The following is a 24,683-nucleotide window of genomic DNA, read 5'->3' as shown; positions in this document are numbered from 1 at the left end:
TGCTATAAAATAACAATAATCATTATATGTCAGATTTGCACTTTTCCAGTGCAGACATTGAATAGACAGTTTGTTTTCATTATTATTTTTTTTATTTTTACTGCATCTGAAACCTGTTCCAAAAAGCTGTTTAGCCAACTAATTGATTCCCCCTTATGTTTGTTATTAACAAACTGCAGACTGATAGGATAATAAGTGATGTTTGATACTTGAAAGGCATTCCTGAGAGCAGGATTATAATGCAGATAAAAGACATGCTTTATGGTTCTCTCTCATGCTGGTAGCTGCGTATTGTTATCCATATTTTTTTGCTTGTTATCTTGAGTGGAAGAGCTAACAAAGATTAGTAACTGTATTATAATTCAGATAAAAAACTGTCTGGATATTCTCTTGCTTCAGCAGTATATGAATTGTTTCAGAAGACCTCCTACTCATCTGTAAAGTGTTATTTAAACCCTATATTTAAAGGAGCGGTTATGCCATGTTTTTTTTTTTTTTTTTTTTTTTCTATTGTGGTATCTAAAAGAGTGTTACAAGTTTTATTTATTTTAAATGATATACCCTGCTTTTACTTAAAGGGACACAAAAGTGGAAAAAAAAGATAATGCTCTAATGAGAAATAACATTTTTTATTGCACTTAACTAAAAAACAAAAAACTATGGGCAAGATTACAAGTGGTGTGCTATTACACTCATATATGCACATTTTAAATAAAAAATAGAAATAACATTTATATTGATAAATGTTTTAAAAGGAGTAAAAGTGATAGTGGATATGACAAGGTGTTTGGAAATGGCTCAAATGTGTATATAATTATGTTTATGTGTGTATATTTGTGTTTACATGTGTATTTTTGTGGTTATATAGGGAAATATGCATGTGCACACATACATAAATATATACACATGTATACATATATATTTACAAGCCCTTTCCAATCTAATACCTTAAAACATGCAATATAATTTGAAATCTATTTTATTATGTTTTAACTTGTAAAATGAGTTCTAAGTCGAGAGCGATAGTTTTTATAAACACTTGTGAGCGATAAAAAATTATCGCTACACTTGTAATCTAGTCCTATGTGTTTAACACCTGCAAACCAATAGTTTGTTATCTCCAGAACAGCAATGTACTACTGAGAGCTAGCTGAGGACATAAGATGAGCAAATGACAAGAGGAATATGTGTGTACCCACAAATCCCCAGCTAGATCCTAGTAGTGTAGTGAGCCTATCTAGGTATGTTTCTCTATCTATTAAGGATATCTAGGATATCACTTAATATTGCATGCACTTGAATCATAAAAGTGTAATTTTGGCATTCATCTCCCTTTACAAAAAATGTTATGTTTGTAGAGGTTTGTCTCTGTCTTCCAACAGAGCTGTGAGATTTATCTTTATAAGCCAGAGAAACAAATATAAATTTCCTATTTGTTTAAAGGGACACTCGAGTCAAAATTAAAGGGACACTCAATCAAAATTAAACTTTCATTATTCAGATAGAGCATGCCATTTTAAACAACTTTCCAATTTACTTCCATTAACTAAATGTGCACAGTCTTTTTATATTTAAACTTTTTGAGTCACCAGCTCCTACTGAGCATGTGCAAGAATAAGTGTGTATGCATTTGTGAATGGCTGATAGCTGTCACATGGTACGTGTATGTATTTGTGATTGGTTGATGGCTGTCACATGGTACAGGGGGTGTGGAAAAAGACAAAACTTTTAAAATTGTAGGAAGCAAAATCTACTACTCATTTGAAGTTCAGACTAAGTGCTATTGCATTGTCTTGTTATCTTGCATTTGTTGATTATGCAAATCTACTGTGTTGACTGGTCCTTTAAACTTTCATGATTCAGATAGAACAGCAATTTTAAACAACTCTCCAATTTACTTCCATTAACAAAATGTTCACAGTCTTTTTATATTTACACTTTTTGAGGCTCCAGCACCTACTGAACATGTGCAAGAATAAACAGAATATACGCATATGCATTTGTGATTGGCTGATGGCTGTCACATGATACAAAGACTAGGTGTTATTGCATTGTCTTCTATTGTGAATTTGTTGATTATGCAAATCTACTGTATTTACTGGTCCTTTAAATATAAATTCAGCTATCACTGACCTCAAATTTAATAGGGACCTTTGCTACTGTAGATCTACTCCCTCAGGTTGTGCTAGATCTAAAGATCTGTCACATGGTGATCTGAAATTGCATATTGCATATCAAATTGGGGAATGAAAGGTAGCAGAGTCTCCTGTAATGGAGTTAAGGGATGAGCTGACAGGCTAGTGAAAAATCCCAGTGCAGTGTAGTAGCAACAATGTTGCAAAGTAAGGGGAGGTCTTAGGCTTACCTCATATAAGGCAAGTTCTGGAACAATCTGGCCTCTTCCACCTGGGATTTTGCAAGGAGAAAGTTTTGCCATTCTTCAAGTGAAAATGTCTAGATCAAAGAGAAGTGCTGCGGTGCCCATTCGCTTCAGGGAGTCCCCTGGGAGATCCTTGAGGAGTGCACCTGTAATTGAAGAGGAGGATGAGGATGTGGTGCCACCAACTCCGGAGAAAACAAGGCCAGTATCATCTGCTTTAACTCCTAATGTTGTGGTCATTAACCCCCCAGCCCCTGAACTTGCACCCGCCGGGCCCGGTACTGTTATGGTTGCGGGACAGGCGGGTGCAGTGAGCGCTGGCCCATCCGGCCTAGACACGGCTTTGGAGGCAGGCCTGGGGGCCCTTACGGCGGCGGCCATAGTGGGCATGTTTAAGGCCCTCACGGCCGCCGTTCTGCCTCCGGTGGCAAGCCGGGTGGAACCGGGGCCTACTGCCCCTCATCATCCCCCTCAGGTGGGCCAGGGGCCTAGCGACCCTCATCAGGCAGGGCCCAGTATTGAAGCGCATCCAGCCGGGTCCCTAGGGCCCGGCCCGGATGCCTCATTGGTGGCTCAGTCGGCGGCGGGAGCGGGGCCTGCAGGCCCTCGCCCAGTCGCTGGACCGCCGCTTTCATTGGTGGCTCAGTCGGAGCCTGCAACTTCCAGTGCAGGCTCCGGTTGCGGCCTTGCGTCCACCAGCACGCAATTATGTACCCCAAACCAGGGATAATGCGCCCGCTGATGGGTCACAGGGCAATTCGCTATACACCATAACTGCAGGGGTCCAGGGAGGCCAAGGGCCAGTAGCTGCAGGTGCTCAGAGCGTTCACTCAGCCAGGGAGCGCGTGGTCAGAGAATCCCCCTATGTGGCAGGGCCAGTGATTGAATGGAGTGGTGATACGAATGATGTGAGGGCTAGAGGGGTCCCTGATAGGGCCGGGGGCAGTACCTCTACCCCGATTGGGGGCGGCAGGCAAGGGGGGCACATGGCTGGCCTGGATACTCCCCTCTTGTTTGTTTCTCCCCCACAGGACATGATGCCTGCACCACCGAGGACAGAGGGCTCGGGTACAACGGGAGTTGGACTATCTGTACAGCCGTCGGGCGGATCGGTGGCAGCAGCACCAGGAATATCTACACCTTCCACATCGGCAGTTGGTGAGAGAAATTGATTTAATTTGTCACGCATCACTGACACCGACTATAGCACTGATTCGGACTCAGATGGTGGGAAGAAATTAGGGCTTAACAGTAAGGGGCAGCGCCGCATGTTCAAAATGTTAAAACTACTGGTGGCTGAGCGTAATCAGGCTAAAGGTTTAGGTAACATGGAGCAGCCTGCGCTGATAGTGGGGCAAAGCACAATAGCAATATCCTCGGGCAATGCCCAGGGAGGCGAGAGCGCTGCGCAGCTGCAGGACATGTCAGGCAGTGCCAGGAGGGTGGCTTGGCAAGGGGACTCTTACCCCTGCAAGATCCACTGCCTGCATGCACATCTCAAGCCCAAGACGGTACAGAAAATTTGCGATCATAAATACGTCAATATGTTCGAGCTGTCCCTAGAGGCGCAGCGCGACAAAGAGCGTAGTGAGGATGGGACTGGGCCAAAGAAGATCCAGCGCCCAGATACATTTGAGGAGTGGAGGAAGTGCTTTAGGGTATTTTCCTCTTGCTACATCGAACAGAGGCCGGAGGCCGCGGTAGATGTAATTAAGTACGCGGAAATAATAGAATGTATCTATAATAGATACGGGGAAGGCATGTGGCGTGCTTACGATAGCGAATTCAGGCGGAAGATGGTCGGTAACCCGGTTTTGAACTTTGGGGTAAAAGACTTGGACCTGTGGTCCCTGCTCATACCGGAAAAGGGGGCGGCAGGAGTTCCTTTGCTGCGAACAGGGCTCCAGAGGCCAAGAGGCCCCATCAAGCGGTGAGGCAGGGAGTGCTGGAAGTACAATGAGAAGCAGTGTGACAAAGGAGCCTCCTGTTCATTTCGGCACGCCTGCATGTACTGTAGCGGTCAACACCCAGGTGTTGAATGCCCGAAGCGGAGGGACGGAGGAGCTTTCCGTGGGGCAAAATCGGGGGGGGTCTGGACAAAAGAGCTCCAACACCCCTGAAGCTGGACGCCATTAGACCTTGGCTGACGGCCTACCCAGACAGGGTGTCGGCTGCCAACCTACTAGTGGGGATTGGGGAGGGCTTCAAGATACCAACATCGGGGTTGGTAATGGGGTCCTCGTCTCACAAGAATTTAAAATCGGCTTACGAAATGCCGGGCGAAGTTAGGGCGAAATTGAGCAAAGAAATTGCTCTGGGAAGATTTGCTGGTCCATTTGAACAATCTCCCATCCCTGACCTGGTTATTTCCCCTTTAGGGGTGGTCCCCAAAAAGGAACCAGGGAAGTTCCGCCTGATTCAGCATTTGTCCTATCCGAAAGGGGGTTCCGTCAACGTCGCAATAGACCCCCTGATAAGCTCGGTGTCTTACCAATCGTTTGACCAGGCGTTGGAATTGGTAGTGGCGGCGGGTCCGGGCGCGCTGCTAGCCAAACTGGACATCGAGTTTGCTTTTTGGTTACTCCCCATACACCCAGCATCTTTCAGACTGATGGGGTGTAAATTCGAGGGGAATTATTTTATCGACAAATGCTTGCCCATGGGTTGCTTGCTATCGTGTGCTTACTTTGAAGAGTTTAGCTCATTCTTGCACTGGGCTATCATCACGGCGGCCGGCGGGGGAATAGTCGCTCATTACCTGGACGACTTCCTGCTGGTTGGCGCCGTGAACACACGCGAATGCGAACGGCTGATCGCAGTAATGCGAATGCTAATGTCGAAATTTGGGGTGCCACTAGCTGAGGAGAAAACACAGGGCCCATGTACAAGACTCACGTACTTGGGGATCGAAATTGACACTGCTGCAAGGCTATGTCGTCTTCCAGCCGATAAGGACGAAGCAATGCTCTCGGTGGTGCGCAAAGCCGGGGCAGCAAAGAGCATGCCCCTGAGGGAGCTACAGTCTGTACTAGGCTTACTCAATTTTGCGTGCAAAATTATACCCATGGGTCGCGTGTTTAACAGGAGGATGGAAGCTTTACTTTCCACTCCGCACGGTGCACGTAAAGTGTCGGTTTCGGAAGACATGCGGGAAGACTTGAAGGTCTGGGAACACTTCCTGCAAGGCTTCAATGGAACACTGCTTTGGCGCGCTCCTAGGGTTTCCAGTCAGACAGTGCACCTGCTGACGGATGCAGCTGGAGCAGCAGGTTATGGCGCCTATTTGGATGGGCAATGGAGCGCCGAGCCATGGCCCCTGTCATGGGTCCAAGTCGGTCTGACAAGGAACCTGACACTTCTGGAGCTCTTTCCCATAGTTGTGGCGATGGAGCTCTGGGGGCCGGCGTTAAAGGATCGTTACATCGTGTTTTGGACAGACAACGCTAGCCTTGTGTTCGCCATAAATAGGTTGTCTGCGTCGTCACCGGTAGTTGTTAGGTACTTGCGCCAGCTAGTGCTGAGGTGCCTGCAATTCAATATTCAGTTTTCCGCGAGGCACGTTCCAGGGGTCAACAACACCCTGGCAGACGCGCTCTCGAGGTTTCAATGGGAGCAGTTTCGCAGACTGGCCCCTAACGCAGCAGCAGTTGGCTTACCTTGTCCCCACTCTATTTGGCAGTTGGCGGGGCAGGGAGGTCCATAGGGCACCTAGTGAGAGCGTCCCTAGCACCGAATACATGGAGAGCTTATTCACAGCACTGGGGCGAGTGGGTAAGTTACTGTCATGAGCAGGGCGCAGCGCTGGAAAGAGTCTCGAGGGATCTGTTCTTGGAGATGCTGGCAGAGAAACACGGGCAAGGGATTTCGAAAGGCGCTATATCCAATAGAATAGCAGCAATCTCCTTCTTTTACAATATGTTGCAGTGGCCCAACATCACTAAAGGTTTTCTGGTGAGGCAAGTGATTAAGGGCTGGGGAAGGCTCGAGGGTAGAGCGAAAGATGCGCGTGAACCTGAGACATTCTGTAGGCTAGCCAAGCTATTGGAAGCCTTCGAGGGCATTTGCGTCGAACCCGGTGAAAGAGAACTGTTTCAGTGCGCATTCTCATTGGCGTTCTTTGTGGCACTTAGGCCAGGCGAGCTGGTCGCAACCTCAAAGAATGCGGTTAACGCGGGCATGCAGTCGGCTCATGTCAAACTTGCGTGCGATAATTTGTTATTGTTTATCCCGCACTCGAAGACTGACCAGGAGGGCAAAGGGGTGTGGATCACTCTGACACCCTCAGCGTCGGGCGTCTGCCCGGTTGAGAATACAAGGGCCTACATGGCGCAGCGACCGCGGGGCCCCGCCCAATTCTTAGTGCATTCCGACGGATCGAATCTCTCCCGGTACCAGTTCTCAGCGGTGCTCAGAAAGGTAGTGCTTGCAGCAGGTTTGGGGAACTGTAGAATCACCCCCCATTCCTTCCGAATAGGGGCTGCTACCAGCGCAGCGGCACTGGGTTGGAAGGGAGAACGCATACAGAAGTTGGGTAGATGGAGGTCCCAATGTTACAAGTCTTACGTGCGCCCCCCAGCTGAGGCGTAGGGGGTAATCGGGGTAGGAGTAAGGAAACAGGCGTTTTACAGTTGTTCTGGTTGTGTTGTTTAATTTTTGTCTTTGGTGATTGACTATGTAATCCGTTTTTCAGGTGTGGCTACAGGTCCTTCTCGCGTCTGGATAATAGGGCAATCCTACGTGCACTGGGCGGCACTGAAGGCCCATTCTCTTCCTGAGGGGCAGCAATTGGGGATTCCGACGTCTAAGGCATCAATACGGTGGTTGGGCCGTAGAGGCTTACAGTGGGATGGTTTGCCTGCCCTCCACCAGAATGCCAGACATAGATGGGGACAGCCCCACATCATCCTCCTTCACATGGGGGGAAATGATATAGGGAGTGCACCGGCTCTGGACCTCATCAATGCGATGAGGTCGGATGTCAAGTGGATCTGTACCACGTTCCCGGGGGTTAGGCTGGCTTGGTCCAACATAATCCCCCGGCTGCGTTGGAGATATTTTCCCACACCTAGGATAGCATATAGGGTTAGGAAAAAAGTTAATAGGGAGCTGGGTAGAGCAGTACTAGAGGTAGGGGGTTTTGTGGTCCGCCATGAACTGATCTCAGCGGACAAAAAAGGGCTGTATCGCCCGGATGGGGTGCACCTGTCCGATGAAGGGCTGGCGATCTTCCTGGCTGACCTCAAAACGGCTCTGGTTAGTAATATTTAGCGGGTGGCGGCAAGAGCCCGGTTTATGTGGGAGTGCCTGTCTCTTGTGGCAGGAGGTCGTAGCCATCAACAATTGAGGGCGGAGTCTGCAGAGGTGACAGTCGGGCTAATGGGCGGGGGTGATGTCTTCAGGTCGTGACCTGGGGGGCCCCGCCCCGCGGGTCTGCTGGCTGAAGATCCTTTAGGATGTCCGCGCCTATTAGACGGAATGGGGTGAGGCCACATTTGCGGCCCACCCTTGGCATTTGCAATTCCACAACATCTGGCTGCGACCTCTTGTCATATGGAGCTAATAGTATTATTTTACTAGGCCTTGAATGCCGCCACAGGTTAAATATTTGAATGACTTCCGTTGAAGTCAAGTTAATATTTGTTAATAAATATGACCATCGTTTTGGTCTTTAAATCCCAGATAAATGTGTTGTGTCTTTATTTATAGGTTAAGTAGTTATGTTAAGAGGTTTTGTAAGGGGTTGGAACTACCAGTTACAGCATCAGCCCTTAGGGGAATAAAAGGTAGCAGAGTCTCCTGTAATGGAGTTAAGGGATGAGCTGACAGGCTAGTGAAAAATCCCAGTGCAGTGTAGTAGCAACAATGTTGCAAAGTAAGGGGAGGTCTTAGGCTTACCTCATATAAGGCAAGTTCTGGAACAATCTGGCCTCTTCCACCTGGGATTTTGCAAGGAGAAATTTTCCCTCCCTCCCAACCCTATTGTTTTTTTTTTATATATATATTTATTTATAAATCCAGCAGTTTACAAAAATGCAAAAACAAATCTGACAAAACAAAATTTTATCAAAATTGCGCCACGCAGGGCCAAAACTCATCTGAGAAAACAATTAAAACAGTCATCCTGTGTATCTGCATGCTGACAATTTGCCTTAGCTTCAAAGGTATGCATACTGCTGGAGTTTTTTTTTTTTATGTTACTCAACCAATTCAGCAAAAAAAAAAAAAAAGAAACATAAACATAAATAAAACGAACATTTGAACTGACAACCGGTTCATAATACACATCGTGAAAAGAGGAGAAGAGAAAAAAAAAAAAAATTATATAATTATTTATATAAGACCCAAGAAACTACAACTATATATCGTTCTGGAGGTGGAGACTAGCCCACGAACAACCATGTTTGAGCACATTAAGCCTAGCTGCGTGGTTCTATCCAATACTATATCTCTCACGGGGGTATGAAACCTGTTTTATGCAAAGATTTCAAAATATCTGCTTGTATCACCGGTGGTTGTAATTTAATAATGTCTACCCATTTTATGTAAAAATCTCTAACTTGGGTTTCTTTGTTTGGCTCTAGGTTCAATAGTTCTATAATTACTTGGACAGTCATTTTTTGGACAAAGTCCGCTAGACTCGGGTATTTTTTAGCTTTCCAGTGCCGGAAAATTAAGTTCCTGGCAATTTGTATTGCCGATATTAATAAAGCATACTCTCCTTTTACATATTTATTATCAAGAATAAAGAAAATTATACTTATAGGTGTAAAAACCACCCTTTGGCTCAGGAACCTATTCAGCCAAAACTCTATTTTCTTCCAGAACTGATATATCCGCGGGCAACGCCATAAACAATGAACAATATCTGCCCTGGGCTCATAGCAGTGAAAGCAATTCCCTTTAAGATTCTTATCCCATTTGGCTAAACGTATGGGCGTGATATATGCCTGGTTAACCAAGTAACTATGAGATTCCTTCCAAGCTGTGTATCTAGAACCCACTGTCCCTATACTTCGTTTAATATCATGGGGTAGTAAATCAGGAAAGTAATTTTCCCATTTTTTAGTGAGAATTTCTAGGTGCATCTCACCCTTTTTTTTCAGTATCATCCTATACCAGAATGCTATTGAATGAAAACCTGCCCGGTATATCTGTAGTCCAGCTTCTATTGCCCCTAGACCCCCATCACCTTGGGAATTTTGTGTTATGTAATTATAAAATTGTCTAATCTGTAGAAAAGCGAAGAAATGCTGCCTCGGGATAGTATGTTCAAATTGTATCTGAGAAAATGATTTAATGACCCCCGTGTCTTTATCAACTAGTTGTTGTAAAAATTCTAATCCTTTTTTTTTCCATAGATGAAAAATACCAAAACTTAATCCTGGGCCAAATTCCGGATGTCCCACCATAGGGAGATACTTGGAAAACCTATAGTTTATTTTGAGATCTACACATAATTTCTGCCATACTTTGACTATGTTACTAACAATCTTATTCTTTAATATCATTGCTGGAATTTTAGATATGGGAGTATGTAAAATAGCTTTTAAGGAAAATGGTTTTATTATACTACCCTCTATATCTCTAAAAGAACAGTGTTATTTATCGGTAATCCAGTCAATTGCTATTTTTAACATTGCTACCTGATTATATGTTTTAATATTGGGGAGACCAAACCCTCCATAATCTTTATCTAGATACAGTGTATTTTTGGCAAGTCTCACACGCTTTCCACCCCATATGAAAACTTTACATTCTCTATCATATTTCATCACATCCTTATTTTTTAAAAAAATAGGGAGATTCTGCATTATATACAACAATTGTGGAAATAAAAATGTTTTCAACATCATAATCCTAGCAGAGACCGAGATAGGTAATGGTCTCCACTTCTCCAACACTGTAGAACATTCTAGAAAAAATTTGGAGTGGTTTAGTGAATACCACAATTCTGGATTTGAACTTAAGTATAGCCCTAAATATTTGATTTGATTGACCTCTCGAAAAGGGTGTTGGAAGCTATATTTGATAGGCCGCTTTATCCACAATAGTTCTGATTTTGGCTGGTTTACCTTGTACCCCGAAAAGGAGCCAAATTCATTAATTATTTCCAACAGTAAGGGGATACTTTGTGCAGTTCTTGATAAGAAAAGTATTAAATCATCTGCATATAAGGATAAAACAACATTGTGGTCCCCCATTTTAATTCCTTGCAGTACCTGCCTAAGTCTAACCGCTAGGGGTTCAATTGAAAGGTTAAAAAGCAGGGGTGACAATGGACAACCCTGTCTAGTCCCTTTCATCAATGTTATTTTTGGTGAAAAATATCCATTTACAAACAGTGTTGAGCAAGGTGCCTTATAGATCAGTTTAATAAATTTGAGGAAGTTACCTGTAATACCAAATTGAGATAATGACGTAAATAGATGTTCCCATACAATTGCATCGAAGGCTTTTTCTGCGTCTAGTGTTAAAAGTGCCAAATCTACTTCATTTACGTTATGTTTGATTTCAGTTTTATTCCAATAGTAGCTCAAGACTAGTAATGCTTTTCGTATGTTTTTTGTTATACTTCTTCCTGGCATAAATCCTGTTTGATCATTGTGGATCAACTTATTTATATACTTCTTCAACCTATCCGCCATAATTGCTGTGATAAATTTATAATCATTATTTAATAATGATATCGGTCTATAAGAATTAAGGTTTTCCGGGTCCTTATCTTTTTTGTGCAATAAGATAACTGTAGAAGCACAGAAAAGGCTAGATTCTATTTCATGTTTAGTAAAATATTGATTAAATAGATCTTGCAATGTACCCCCAATTTCAGTTTTAAGTATTCTGTAGAATTCTACAGGAACTTGGTCCGGGCCAGGAGCTTTGTTTAATTTAGCCTTATCTATTGCTATTAGAATTTCCTCTTCTGATATAGGTTTATTTAATTCTATAAGATCCTCTGCAGATATTTGAGGGAGAGGCACTTTCTTCCAAAAATGATCTTTGGCCGTTTCATTAACTGTCCCTGCTGAATAAATTTCACGATAGTAGTCATACATTACCTTATTTATCTCCTTTGGGGAGGTAATTCTACGATCTCCCATTTTAATACTGCTGATGTTTCTCTTCCCATCGTTTCCACTTTTATTTAATTTAGCTAAAAACTTAGCTGACCTTCCCTGATAACTAGAGAAAAAGGCATTCGACCTTCCTATCCTGTTTTGCTATTTTGAGTTTAAGAAAACCCTCTCTTTCTACTTTAGCTTTCCTGTATCTCACCCAAGTTTCGTCATTAGGATTATCAATATATGTTTTATAGTTATTTCTTAATTGATTTGCTAATTGTAAATCCCGGGCTCTCATTTTCTTTTCCCGTTTAATTACATAGCTTTTTATTTCACCGCGGAGGACCGCTTTTGCAGCCTCCCAGAAGACCTCTATTTTATGGTAGTAATTTATATTTTCTGTTTTGTATTGTTTCCATTTTTGTACTAAAAATCTATTGAAATCAATATCCTGTATCAAATATTTTGGGAAGAAAAAATTATTACTCCCTGACTTCCTAGATCTAATACCTTCTATATCAAGACCAATTATCGCGTGGTCCGATATAACTATATCATCTATCATTGGGTTTAAATCTAAAGATAACATGGACTCATTGACTAAGAAAAGATCTATGCGGGACATTACTTTGTGGGTCTTAGATACACAGGAGAAACATCTCATATCGGGAAACTTTGATCGCCATATGTCATGAAGATTTAGTTTGTGTCGAAAGGCTTTAAATCATTTTTCTTCCGCTTTTCTACCTATAGGACGATTACCAGCTCTTATTCTATCCACCATAGGAACTGGTGTCATGTTAAAATCTCCTGCAATAATAATATTCTTGTTAATATAGGGGAAAAGTTTAACATACAAATCATCCCAGAACCCTGGCTCTAATCTATTGGGGCCATATACATTACATATAAATAATGAGGCGTTACCATGTTCAATTCCAAATATAATGTATCTCCCCCCCGGATCCCTTTCCTGTACTATGATTTTATATTTAAACTTCTTAGAGAATAAAACCGCTACCCCTCTCTTCCGGTTAGGTCCAGGAGCAGCAATTACCTCTCCTACCCATTTACATTTAAGTTTCACCATTTCTGCCTCTTGCAAGTGTGTCTCTTGCAAGAGAGCTATATCTGGGGTTTTTTCTTTAATAGTTTTAAAATTATAGACCTTTTGGCTGGAGAGGTTATCCCCCCCACGTTCCATGATACTAAGTTAACCATTGCAGTTTCTGGGTCTTAAAACACAAAAAAAACAAAAAAACAAAACCAATCAAACATCCTAACATAATTTCCTATTATAGAACCTTCTAAGTCTTTACATAGCTGGGCCATACCACTATACCATTTACAGCATAATAAAAAAAACTAATATTGTAGAAGCCAACACTTTATGTTTCCTTATAAGGACTTAATATATTCTTTGGCTTCTTGCGGAGATTTTAATGTAATATTTTCATTATTATGTTTAAAACATATTTTGGCGGGGTACATGAGTCTGGCCTGTATGCCTTTTTGTATTAGCGTCGTGCAAAAGGGTGACATTTCTCTGCGTTTTATGGAAGTTTCATTAGAATAGTCCTGGAATAACAAGATTTTCTCTTGACCTATCATTAATGGGCTTTTTTGTCTGAACTGTCTCATGATTGAAATTTTATCTTGAAAATTAAGATATTTTACCATAATGGCCCTGGGTTTATTTGTGCCATTACTATCTACTCTAGGGGAGCCTAGTCTGTGGGCCCTTTCTACCAAAAAAGACGCATCTGAGGTTTGTAAACCCAATAACGTTGGTAAATCTTTGGCCGTAAATTTAATTAGATCTTGGTATTGAGGGATATCTGGGAGCCCTATTATTTTCACATTATTCCTACGTGCACGATCCTCTAGCTCTTCAACTTTAAATTGCATATTTTTGATTATATCCTGTTGTGTTTTATATAACTTATCCTGCGTGGCTACCTGATCTTCCAGGTCCGAGATTCTCATTTCTGCTTCCCCTAACCTGTTGGAAAAATGTCTAATCTCTTCAGTAAGACCAGATATCTCGGTTTTAATTGCATTAAGTTGGGGTACTATTAATTCAGAAATTTGCTGTAATAAATTTTGAGTATCAAAGTTACCCGCTTGTAGTACCTGACCCTCCATACTCTGTTCCATATCAATAAGTTTTGATTTTTTCTCACGTTGTTTAGGTGGCATTGCTGGCGATTTAACCTTTGCTGAAGTGATAAATCTCTCCATTAAAGGAAAGAAAATAAGGAACTAAAGTGAAACCTATTATTCTGTTTCTTAAAAAACATTAAGCCTAGATACCTAGGTTGTGAAATTTGTCAAAAACAAAACATCCTCAGAAAAAAATAAACACGTGTGAACTTAACTATAAAGAAAAACAAGTGAGTAATCTATATTGGAGTGAACAAGTGAGAGAAAAAAAAAAAAAAAAAATTCTTTCAAGAAAAACCTATTGTGACTTTATCTTTGTGCTTATGACGCCAAGCAAAATTCAGAATATTCTCGTGTAAATGCACTTGGGAGAAAAAAGAAAAAGAATAAGGAAGAAAAGTAGAGTAGGGGACATGTGATGCAAACAAAACACTATTGTTAGGACCTATACAGACCATCGGGCTACTATCTCTAAGTACACTATCTGTTCCTATCAGGAAACAGCAGAACAAATAGCTTTACTTATATGTTGTTATATCACATAGTCTGCTGTGTTGTAACCAATAAACCAACATTCCATCTTAACAATCTTGACAATAAAACAATTTTATAGCCCCAATACATGTATCTCAGGTGGTTATATACACATATAGACCAAAAAACAAAAAACAAGAAAAAACAATAAAAAAAAGGAGAATCATATATTAGCTGTTAACTGTCCTTATTCTGGACACGTCCATATAACAACTCAGTTATGCACGGGTATAGAGCCCCCTTTTTTTTTTTTTTTCTGGGCAGTCTATTCAAGATTCTCTGTCACTTGTAAGTTGCAGCGGGGGAATTTCTTTTCCTTTAATAGCTTAATATGTATATCCCCACTGCCGAGTCTTCCATATAGTCTATTAAGGCTGACCAGTGGCTATGAACCACTGAATACAATACAGATTTGCTGTCATGAAAACAACAGAGCGTGGAAATTTCTTGTATGTCTCTGCTCCAACCCTTTATTTTATTTGCCTCATTTCTTCTTTATCAGGTCCATGACTTATGGCTAGTGACTATCAGCCGGTTACTTCTAAAACCCAAGTCCCGGTTTTAAACACCCAGGTTTTATTGGACTTGTGCCTCCTGACGCAACCTGCTCAGATGTACTCAAAAAAGCTCCAAAATATCTCACACAGCTTTGTCTCCAAAGTTCCCCCTTTTTACTGTATAGTGGGTTTATATAAGAGGATTGATCTTTAAGCAATACTTATGCCAGGGTTTCTGAGAAATACACCTTATCTTATCTTATCTTTGACCTTTCTGGTGAATGTAGAATTTAGGACAGGCCTTACTTTCTGTGCTTGCTTCAACCCACTAAATGTCTTAGGTACTCGCACCAGCTATAACCACACACAGGTTACCAAAGTAAAGGTCTATGATTCACTTTTAAAAACGTTCCCAAACAAGCATACAGTGACACAGGTGGTGACAGATATTTTTATCAGATACTTGCGCTTTTCCTCCCAGATTTTCTGGTTCACCGCAGAGATGCTCCTTCTCACTTCACCGGCACCTCCCTATATCCAGCACCGAACGTGACGCCTCACGAGCGATCCCGGCAGGGGGGTGAAACCGGCCTTGTAAGACTGTCTCACTGGTTCCGTGGAACACTCTGCACCTTGCTTCGCGGTGTTGCGGTATCTCTCAGGTACCTCTAAGTCCGTTCCCGGACGTATTCCTGCGCACCAAAAAAAACTGCGTCACCACCCGGCTTGCCTTGGTCACTGAAAGATTTTTTTGCTGCTTGTGGCCGATGCCAGCCGGCCGCTGGTGGCAAATGTGGCTTCCGTGCAAACTCTCTTCAGTCCTTCCCTAGCCGGTATAGTGTTCCACGGCTATAGGGGTACTCTTTGCGGGGTAGATTGAAAAGTTTGCTCTTCTTACTCGAGCTGTAGAGCGCGCGCTCCTGCACTACACTCCTCCCACCGGAAGCTCCCAACATGATTGTGCTCCCCAACCCTATTGTTAATTGGTTAATAAGTAGTTGCTAAATGCAACATCCATGGGGTCATTCAGGCCAATGGCTTCCCGATGGGTTGCTGGTACTTTAGTTGCGAAAGGCAGGGATGTGGTTAGTTGACCTAGTCTTGGTAAGACCTTAGCTGTAATTTATTTGCTTCCTGGATGAGCTTTGCTGCAGGGCTTTGCCATACCAGTGCCTTAGAGGCTGAAGCGCATCATAACATCCATGTATCTCCTAATGGCGGGAGGTCGTAGCCATCAACAATTGAGGGCGGAGTCTGCAGAGGTGACAGTCGGGCTAATGGGCGGGGGTGATGTCCTCAGGTCGTGACCTGGGGGGCCCCCCCCGCGGGTCTGCTGGCTGAAGATCCTTTAGGATGTCCGCGCCTATTAGACGGAATGGGTTGAGGCCACATTTGCGGCCCACCCTTGGCATTTGCAATTCCACAACATCTGGCTGCGACCTCTTGTCATATGGAGCTAATAGTATTATTTTACTAGGCCTCGAATGCCGCCACAGGTTAAATATTTGAATGACTTCCGTTGAAGTCAAGTTAATATTTGTTAATAAATATGACCATCGTTATGGTCTTTAAATCCCAGCTAACTGTGTCGTGTCTTTATTTATATGATAAGTAGTTATGTTAAGAGGTTTTGTAAGGGGTTGGAACTACCAGTTACAGCATCAGCCCTTAATAATGACAGAACTAGTGGCTATTTTTTTTCTTTAAATGGACATTAAATTGTACTTTTTTTCCAATATTATTTTACTTACTATACTTAGTAGATACTCATAATCAATCCTACCAGGTTTTTAAAATAATATGAAACACAAAAAAATGTATTTTTTTATTCAGACAGAGCACTGATGATACTGAAAAGCTGGACAGCAGCTGAAGTATAACAGAGCACTTACTCTGGTGAGCTGAAGAAATTGTGAGGTAAAATATCTACCTTTTTACATAGAGATCTTCAGGTGATATTTTCATGTCAGCTTTTTACAGTTATGCTGGATCACTTTCAAGTGATTTAGCATATAAGTATTGTGTTCCTTTATGTCATGGGGCAGTACAGTCAATATGTCACTTGTCCATTGGCAATAAGCACCTCTGCCCTAAGTTATAGAAAGGGAGTTTCAGAAGAGAAAGAGCAGCTTTATGTTACAAACTTATGGTGTTATTATTGTGTGATGGATATTCAAGCGATATTCAGTATTTTGTGGCTCTTTGCGTGGAATAGAAATAGTGCGCACATTACGAATTGAAAGTAAATACGTTCGCTTGAGCGCAATTGAATTAAATGCACATAGGGTTAGTGTGACTTCATAGCTCTGATTAACTGTTAAGCGAGACAAAAAAAGTTGCACAAAACACATCAAAAATACATTTAAAAGTACAGTTACTCTCCATCACTGATACAAATTATTATAAAAAATGTAATAAAAGGTTAAGGGCTCAAAGATATGAGGTCTCAGGTGTTAGAAACATAGATATTGACGGCAGATAAAAGCCATAGGCCCAGCAAGTCTGCCCGATATTACCTAACAGTATAAACTTTTCTAGTTCGTAGGATAGCCTTATGCTTGTCCCAGGCATTTTTAAAGTCCCCCACAGTGTTTGTCATTACTACCTCTTGAGAAAGTTTATTCCATAAATAAATCACTCTTTCTGTAAGAAGTGCTTCCTGAAATTACTCCTGAATCTACTAGCCTTCAGCTTGAGATCATGACCCTTTGTTCTTGATTTTCCCATTTTATGTAAAATTCCCACAGCCTCAGTTTTACTAAGCCCTTTAACGTACTTGAATGTTGCTATCATATTACCTCTTCCCTTCTCTCCTCTAAGCTATACATATTTATGTAATTGAGCCTATCCTGGTAAGTTTAATTTTTAGACCATGTGCCATTTTGGTAGCCCTCCTTTGCACAGATTCAAGTTTAATATCCTTCTGAAGATATGGCCTCCAGAACTGCACACAATACTCAAGATGAGGCCTAACTAATGATCTATAAAGTGGCATAAGAACCTTAATATTTCTGCTGCAAATACCTCTACCAATACATCCAAGCATTATGCTAGCCTTACTCGCTGCATTACTACATTGTTTACTAAGTTTTAAATCATCTGAAATAATAATTCCCACATCCTGTTCCTCATCTGTAACAGTCAAATAAATGTCATTAAGTCTGTAATTAACATTTGGATTTTTCTTCCCTAAATGCATTATTTTACACTTTGCTGTGTTAAACTTTAGATCCCAGTCGTTTGTCCAATCCTCCAATTGTTGTATATCACTTTTCATTTTGTCTACCCCCCCCCCCCCCCGGAACATCCACTCTGTTAAAAAATGGTGTATCATCTGCAAACAGACATACTTTCCCCTGTAGCCCTTTGCTAATATCACAGATAGATATGTTAAACAAAACAGGCCCCAGAACTGACCCCTAAACACCACTAGTAACAGCCCCCTCTGCTGAATCAACTCCATTTACTAAGACACTTTCGGCTAGATTTAGAGTTCGGCGGTAGATGGGCTGTTAACGCCACGCGTGTTTTATGTCTAACGCACGTCATTGTTTGACTCCGGTATTTAGAGTTAATATAAGACCATCTAACGATGCTCCTAACGCGTGTATGTCACACGCGTAATCCTGCCCGCGTTAGACAGTCTCCCATAGAGATCAATGGGAAAGGCAAAAAATAGCTTTTTTTACCTAACACTCGATCTCGCGAGAATACGCACAGCTCGGTCATATGACGCATACCACATCATGCACAACAATAACACGCCGCAAATGTCACAACATCAATCAATCAACAAAGCACACAAGCATTACACATTCACAAGCGGGGGAAGTTTTAATACTATTTATACGGGGAATACGCATATACTTTAAGATGCGGAAAATCGCACAATAACAACAAGGATTAAAAAATATATACATACACTAAAAAAAAAATCGCATTCAATATCATTATATATTATGAAAAACATACATATACAACACTTCACGAAGAACACACCATCGCAAATTCACATTTAAAAAGAATACTATTGGACAATGTTAGAGAAAACGACCACTATGACATCATCGCATTCTACACATTCCACAAATACCAACTCAAAATGAGCATGCGCAAATTAACACACCTAATACACATTGCAATAATATTAATTGCTAATAAAGCACACCTGAACACTAATTACAATGGAAATTGGGACATCATTAAACATTTACACAGGGTATATAAGCACCACACAAGCAGGGCTTCTTTGACTGTGTTGCTGGTGGGTCTTTGGAGATTTAAGAATAGAGATTTTGCGAATTTTTGAGAGTGAGTTAGTGTTAGTGTGAGAGAGTCAGTTGGTAGTGTTAGCGTGAGAGAGTCAGTTGGTAGTGTTAGCGTGAGATAGTCAGTTGGTAGTGTTAGCGTGAGATAGTCAGTTGGTAGTGTTAGCGTGAGAGAGTGAGTGAGTTAGTGGGAGTTAGCGGGAGTGGGAGAGAGTCTGTTAGTGGGAGCGTGAGTGAGTTAGTGGGAGTTATTAGTGATAGTTGTTAGTGTGAGCGTCAGTTAGTGGTAGTTAGTGAGCGTTAGTGGGAGTGTTTGTTATTGAGAATTAGAAGTAGTGTTAGTTAGCGAGTGAGTGATTTATCTGTACACTTAACACATTTACACGCAAACACATTCAATACATACATACACTTATCAATAACACTACATACACTCCATACCCCCTACCCCCTCATACTACACTCCATACCCCATTCCTTGTAGTCCCATTCCCTTTCATCCCATTTACTCTTATCCCATACCCCATACCCATCCCATACCCATCCCCTAGTTACATTTAGTTTACATATCCTCCTTTTAGTCTTATTCTTTTCGTTTATTTAAATACTCCTTACCCTCTTTTTTTTTTTTACATCCCTCACACTTTAACCCCTTAATGACCGAGGACGTGCAGGGTACGTCCTCAAAAAAAAGGCAGTTAACGCCTGAGGACGTACCCTGCACGTCCTCGGTGTGGAAAGCAGCTGGAAGCGATCCTGCTCGCTTCCAGCTGCTTTCCGGTTATTGCAGTGATGCCTCGATATGGAGGCATCCTGCAATAACCTTTTACGGCCATCCGATGCAGAGAGAGCCACTCTGTGGCCCTCTCTGCACCGGACATCGATGGCCGGTTTCGTTGGTGGGTGGGAGCCGACTTGGGAGGCGGGTGGGCGGCCATCGGTGTGCCGCATGACGTCAAGGGGGGCGGGATCGGGGGCGCGATCGTCGGGGGCGCGCACGGGCGCGCGCGCGTGCACGGAGGGTGGCGGGCGGGCGCGTGCACGGGGCGGGAGCGGGTGGGAACCGCTACACTACGGAAAATGTATTAATAAATAAGACCCAAATCTAAGCACAAAAAGTGATCATGGAGGGGATCATGGAGGGGTGGGGGGTTGGTTTTGTGTGGGGGGAAGCTACACTACAGAAACTTTTAATAAATGTAAAAAAAACCCATTTTTTTCTTCTAAACTGGGTACTGGCAGACAGCTGCCAGTACCCAAGATGGCGCCCATTAAGTTAGAGTGGGAGGGTTATAGAGCTTTTTAGGGGGGATCAGTGAGGTTGGGGTCTAAGGGGGGATCGTACACATCAGCATATGTAAATATGCTTCTTTTTTTTTTTTAAAAAAAGGGCCAAATACCTTTTATTTTAGTACTGGCAGAGTTTCTGCCAGTACTTAAGATGGCGGGGACAATTGTGGGGTGGGGGAGGGAAGAGAGCTGTTTGGGAGGGATCAGGGGGTCTGATGTTTCAGGTGGGAGGCTGAGCTCTACACTAAATCTAATATTAACCCTGCAAGCTCCCTACAAGCTACCTAATTAACCCCTTCACTGCTAGCCATAATACACGTGTGATGCGCAGCGGCATTTAGCGGCCTTCTAAATACCAAAAAGCAATGCCAAAGCCATATATGTCTGCTATTTCTGAACAAAGGGGATCCCAGAGAAGCATTTACAACCATTTGTGCCATAACTGCACAAGCTGTTTGTAAATTATTTCAGTGAGAAACCTAAAATTGTGAAAAATGTAACTTTTTTTTTTATTTGATCGCATTTGGCGGTGAAATGGTGGCATGAAATATACCAAAATGGGCCTAGATCAATACTTGGGGTTGTCTACTACACTACACTAAAGCTAAAATTACCCCAAAAAGCTCCCTACATGCTCCCTAATTAACCCCTACACTGCTGGGCATAATACACGTGTGGTGCGCAGTGGCATTTAGTGGCATTCTAATTACCAAAAAGCAACACCAAAGCCATATAAGTCTGCTATTTATGAACAAAGGGGATCCCAGAGAAGAATTTACAACCATTTGTGCCATATTTGCACAAGCTGTTTGTAAATAATTTCAGTGAGAAACCTAAAGTTTGTGAAAAAATTTGTGAAAAAGTGAACGATTTTTTTTATTTGATCGCATTTGGCGGTGAAATGGTGGCATGAAATATACCAAAATGGGCCTAAATCAATACTTTGGGTTGTCTTCTAAAAAAAAATATATACATGTCAAGGGATATTCAGGGATTCCTGAAAGATATTAGTGTTCCAATGTAACTAGCGCTAATTTTGAAAAAAAGTGGTTTGGAAATAGCAAAGTGCTACTTGTATTTATGGCCCTATAACTTGCAAAAAAAGCAAAGAACATGTAAACATTGGGTATTTCTAAACTCAGGACAAAATTTAGAAACTATTTAGCATGGGTGTTTTTTGGTGGTCGTAGATGTTTAACAGGTTTTTGGGGTCAAAGTTAGAAAAAGTGTGTTTTTTTCCATTTTTTCCTCATATTTTATAATTTTTTTTATAGTAAATTATAAGATATGATGAAAATAATGGTATCTTTAGAAAGTCCATTTAATGGCGAGAAAAACGGTATATAATATGTGTGGGTACAGTAAATGAGCAAGAGGAAAATTACAGCTAAACACAAACACCGCAAAAATGTAAAAATAGCCTTGGTCCCAAACGGACAGAAAATGGAAAAGTGCTCTGGTCACTAAGGGGTTAAGCACCTTTTTTGTCTTTTTAGTTCTTTATTTTGACCCCCTTTCATTTCATCACACTCACTTTTTTTTGATTATTTGGGGTTTAGTTTAGGGAGGAGATGGAGGCCAGGCAGGGGACAGGTAGAGGGGGGAGTAGAGGGAGGGGGAGAGGAACAGGGCAGGAAGGGGGGCAGGAAGGGGGGCAGGAAGCGGGGGTGGAAGCGGTGGGTGGACCCAGCCACTTGGTTCAAGATGACCAAGTGGCTGGGCCCAGTGGCGGTCAGAGTAGGGCTTCACAGTCCGGGAAACAGAGGGCATCGTCACAGGGGAAGGCCAAGGCGACTAGGGAGGCGAGGTTTACGATGGAGGAGAAGGAGGCCCTCGTAGAGGCCTATATGGCCAGGTATAGGATGCTGCAGCACCAGAAGACTACCCCGACTGACAGGAGGAGGCTCTGGAACGAGATTCGGAATGCAGTCAATGCAGTGGGTGGCCGGAACCGGGATATGGATTCCATCAAACATCGGTACCGGGACTGTAAACTTGAACTTAAAAAAAAGTTAAGCCTGGAGGCCCGACATGCCGCAGGGACCGGTGGCGGCCCTGCCCTTGAAATGGAGTACTGCAGATGGGAGGAAATGTTGCGGCCCAGCATCTCCGAGGTGGAAGTAGTCGGTATCGGAGGAATCGATACCGGGAACCTGCCACTCTCATCTGACGGTAAGCTCATTGAACAATAATTTCACATACGAATGTATTTCAATGGACACTATACGCAAACATTTACTTTCATGATTGAGGTAGCGAATACAATTTGACAAAACATTCAAATGTACTTATATTACATAATTTGATTCATTCTTGAGATATATTTTAATGAAGAAATAGCCATGCACACGGTGAAACAATCACAGGAGGCAGCTATATTCAGCTAACAATCAGAATCTTATAAACATATTTAGATATGCTTTTCAGCAAAGAATATCCAGAGAATGAAGCTAATTAGATAACAAAAGTACATTCGAAAGTTGATACTAAATGTATGCTTATAAATCATGAAAGATAAAACATTGGGTTTCATGTGTTAAGGATCCGATTAATGCTATTACGCTGTTTACACGCATTCTATTACTTAGCGGTTACATCAGTATCTAGGCTATAGGTTAGGTGTGCATTTAAACAGACTGAAAACAAACGCAAAAACATTCACATTGACCAGATATCACAAACACTGTTTAGAAAAAGCGGAAATAGAATTGATTGTTTGTTAGATTTCAAAGTGGATTAATGATTCTGCATTTGTAATTGTATCGTAAGCTAAGTCATTTAAACCTTTATTTGCAAATATGCTAATATATACATTTCTTTTTTTCTTTTTTTTTTAATATACAGAGTCTGGGGACGAGGCAGCACAGCCTCCTGCATCTCCCCGGGATGAGAGTGGTGGTGAGGAATTCCCACTTCGGAGGGAAGAGGCCCCCCGTGACGAACAGCGCACGGGAGATGATCAAGAGGCCCCGGAAGCACAGGAGGATCCCGCTGAACCCGCGGAACCCGAGGTCCCTCAAAGACCCGCACTCCGCCGTGCACGGGCACCCCGCCGTGCACGGGTTCAACAGGCACAACAAGAAGAAATAGCGGAGGTGCGGGTTCTACTGGAGTACATAGACCAGATGCGTACCTCCCGGATAGAAAACATAGAAGGACGACGCAGAATACTTGATGGGCAGAATCAAATAATTCAAGGCCAAAACGAAATAATCAGTATACTGAATACAATACAAGAAGGACAAACAAGAATGTTCAATCTTCATCAGGAAATGTTCACATTTTTCCGGGAGGCGCATGCTGGTCTACCTCCTGTTGCTGGGCCTCTTGTTGCTGGGCCTCTTGCTGCTGGGCCATCTCCTCCTGCCGGCCCATCTCATCCTCCTCCTCAGCCATCTACTCCTCCTCCTCCTCAGCCATCTTCTCCTCCTCCTCCTCAGCCATCTTCTCCTCCTCCTCCTCAGCCATCTACTCCTCACCTTGGTCGTCCCAGTACTCTTCCTTCCACTCCTCCCACAACAGCTCCAAGGAGGACTCTTCGGAGTCGGCAGTTGCCTCTCCCAGAGCCTCAGCCCCGTGGGAAGAGGGGAAGGAAGAGGAAGTAAGTATTTTTTTCCATCTTAAATTTTTTTTTTTGGGTAATGGATAGGTATGTGATGATGTGGTTTTCATACACTTGTGGACCACACTCTGTATATAATCGACTTCTATGGGACCGGGTCCATGGAGGAAGATTCTTTGCAGAGTGTGGGTTATAAGTGTGTGAAAACCACATCATCACATACCTATCCTTGTTCATGATATTGATTGGTTTCTGTGATGTGATGTCCAAACTGTTTCCCGAATCGCTAACTAAATTACCATAACAATTATCCATGATGGCATATTACTGTTTGAATGCCAATAACACAGCTTAAAGGGACAGTCAGAAAATTATTGATTACAAAGAAAACACTGTATTACGCATTATAAAGTTTGAAACAACAAAACATGGAGAAATACATGTGTGACTTATGTGCTTACCCTTGTATCTATGACTATGAAAAATGACCACTTATTTGTTGTTCTGACATAACAACATTTTAGATATCAATGATCAATACATGGTCAATAATATGCTGTATGAGCACAAGATTTTACATATACAAATGCTATCCAAATGCCCTCTAGTGCTCAAATTGTATAATGATTACAAGCACTCTTCAAGATTTAAGAAATGAGCACACCAACCTCATAGGTTTAGATAGCAAATTTAGATAGCAAATGTTCAATTGTTGAGAAACATTTGATATCCTTGTTATTACAGAATTGACTTTTCGAATAATGTAAAAAAAATTTTTTTCGAAACTGTCCCTTTAACAACATTACATATGCTAACACATTTTAAGCTTGTTGCTATATCTACATGTACTTTGTCAAAAAAAATATTTGAAAATCACATTTATATTGACGTGTTAAATAAAGTCTATTTTCTTTAAGAGACATTATT

The sequence above is a fragment of the Bombina bombina genome, chromosome 1 (assembly GCF_027579735.1).
Source record: "Bombina bombina isolate aBomBom1 chromosome 1, aBomBom1.pri, whole genome shotgun sequence".
In the NCBI taxonomy this organism is placed as follows: domain Eukaryota; kingdom Metazoa; phylum Chordata; class Amphibia; order Anura; family Bombinatoridae; genus Bombina; species Bombina bombina.
The sequence above is the reverse complement of the archived record's forward strand: the minus strand, read 5'-3'. Positions refer to the sequence as shown.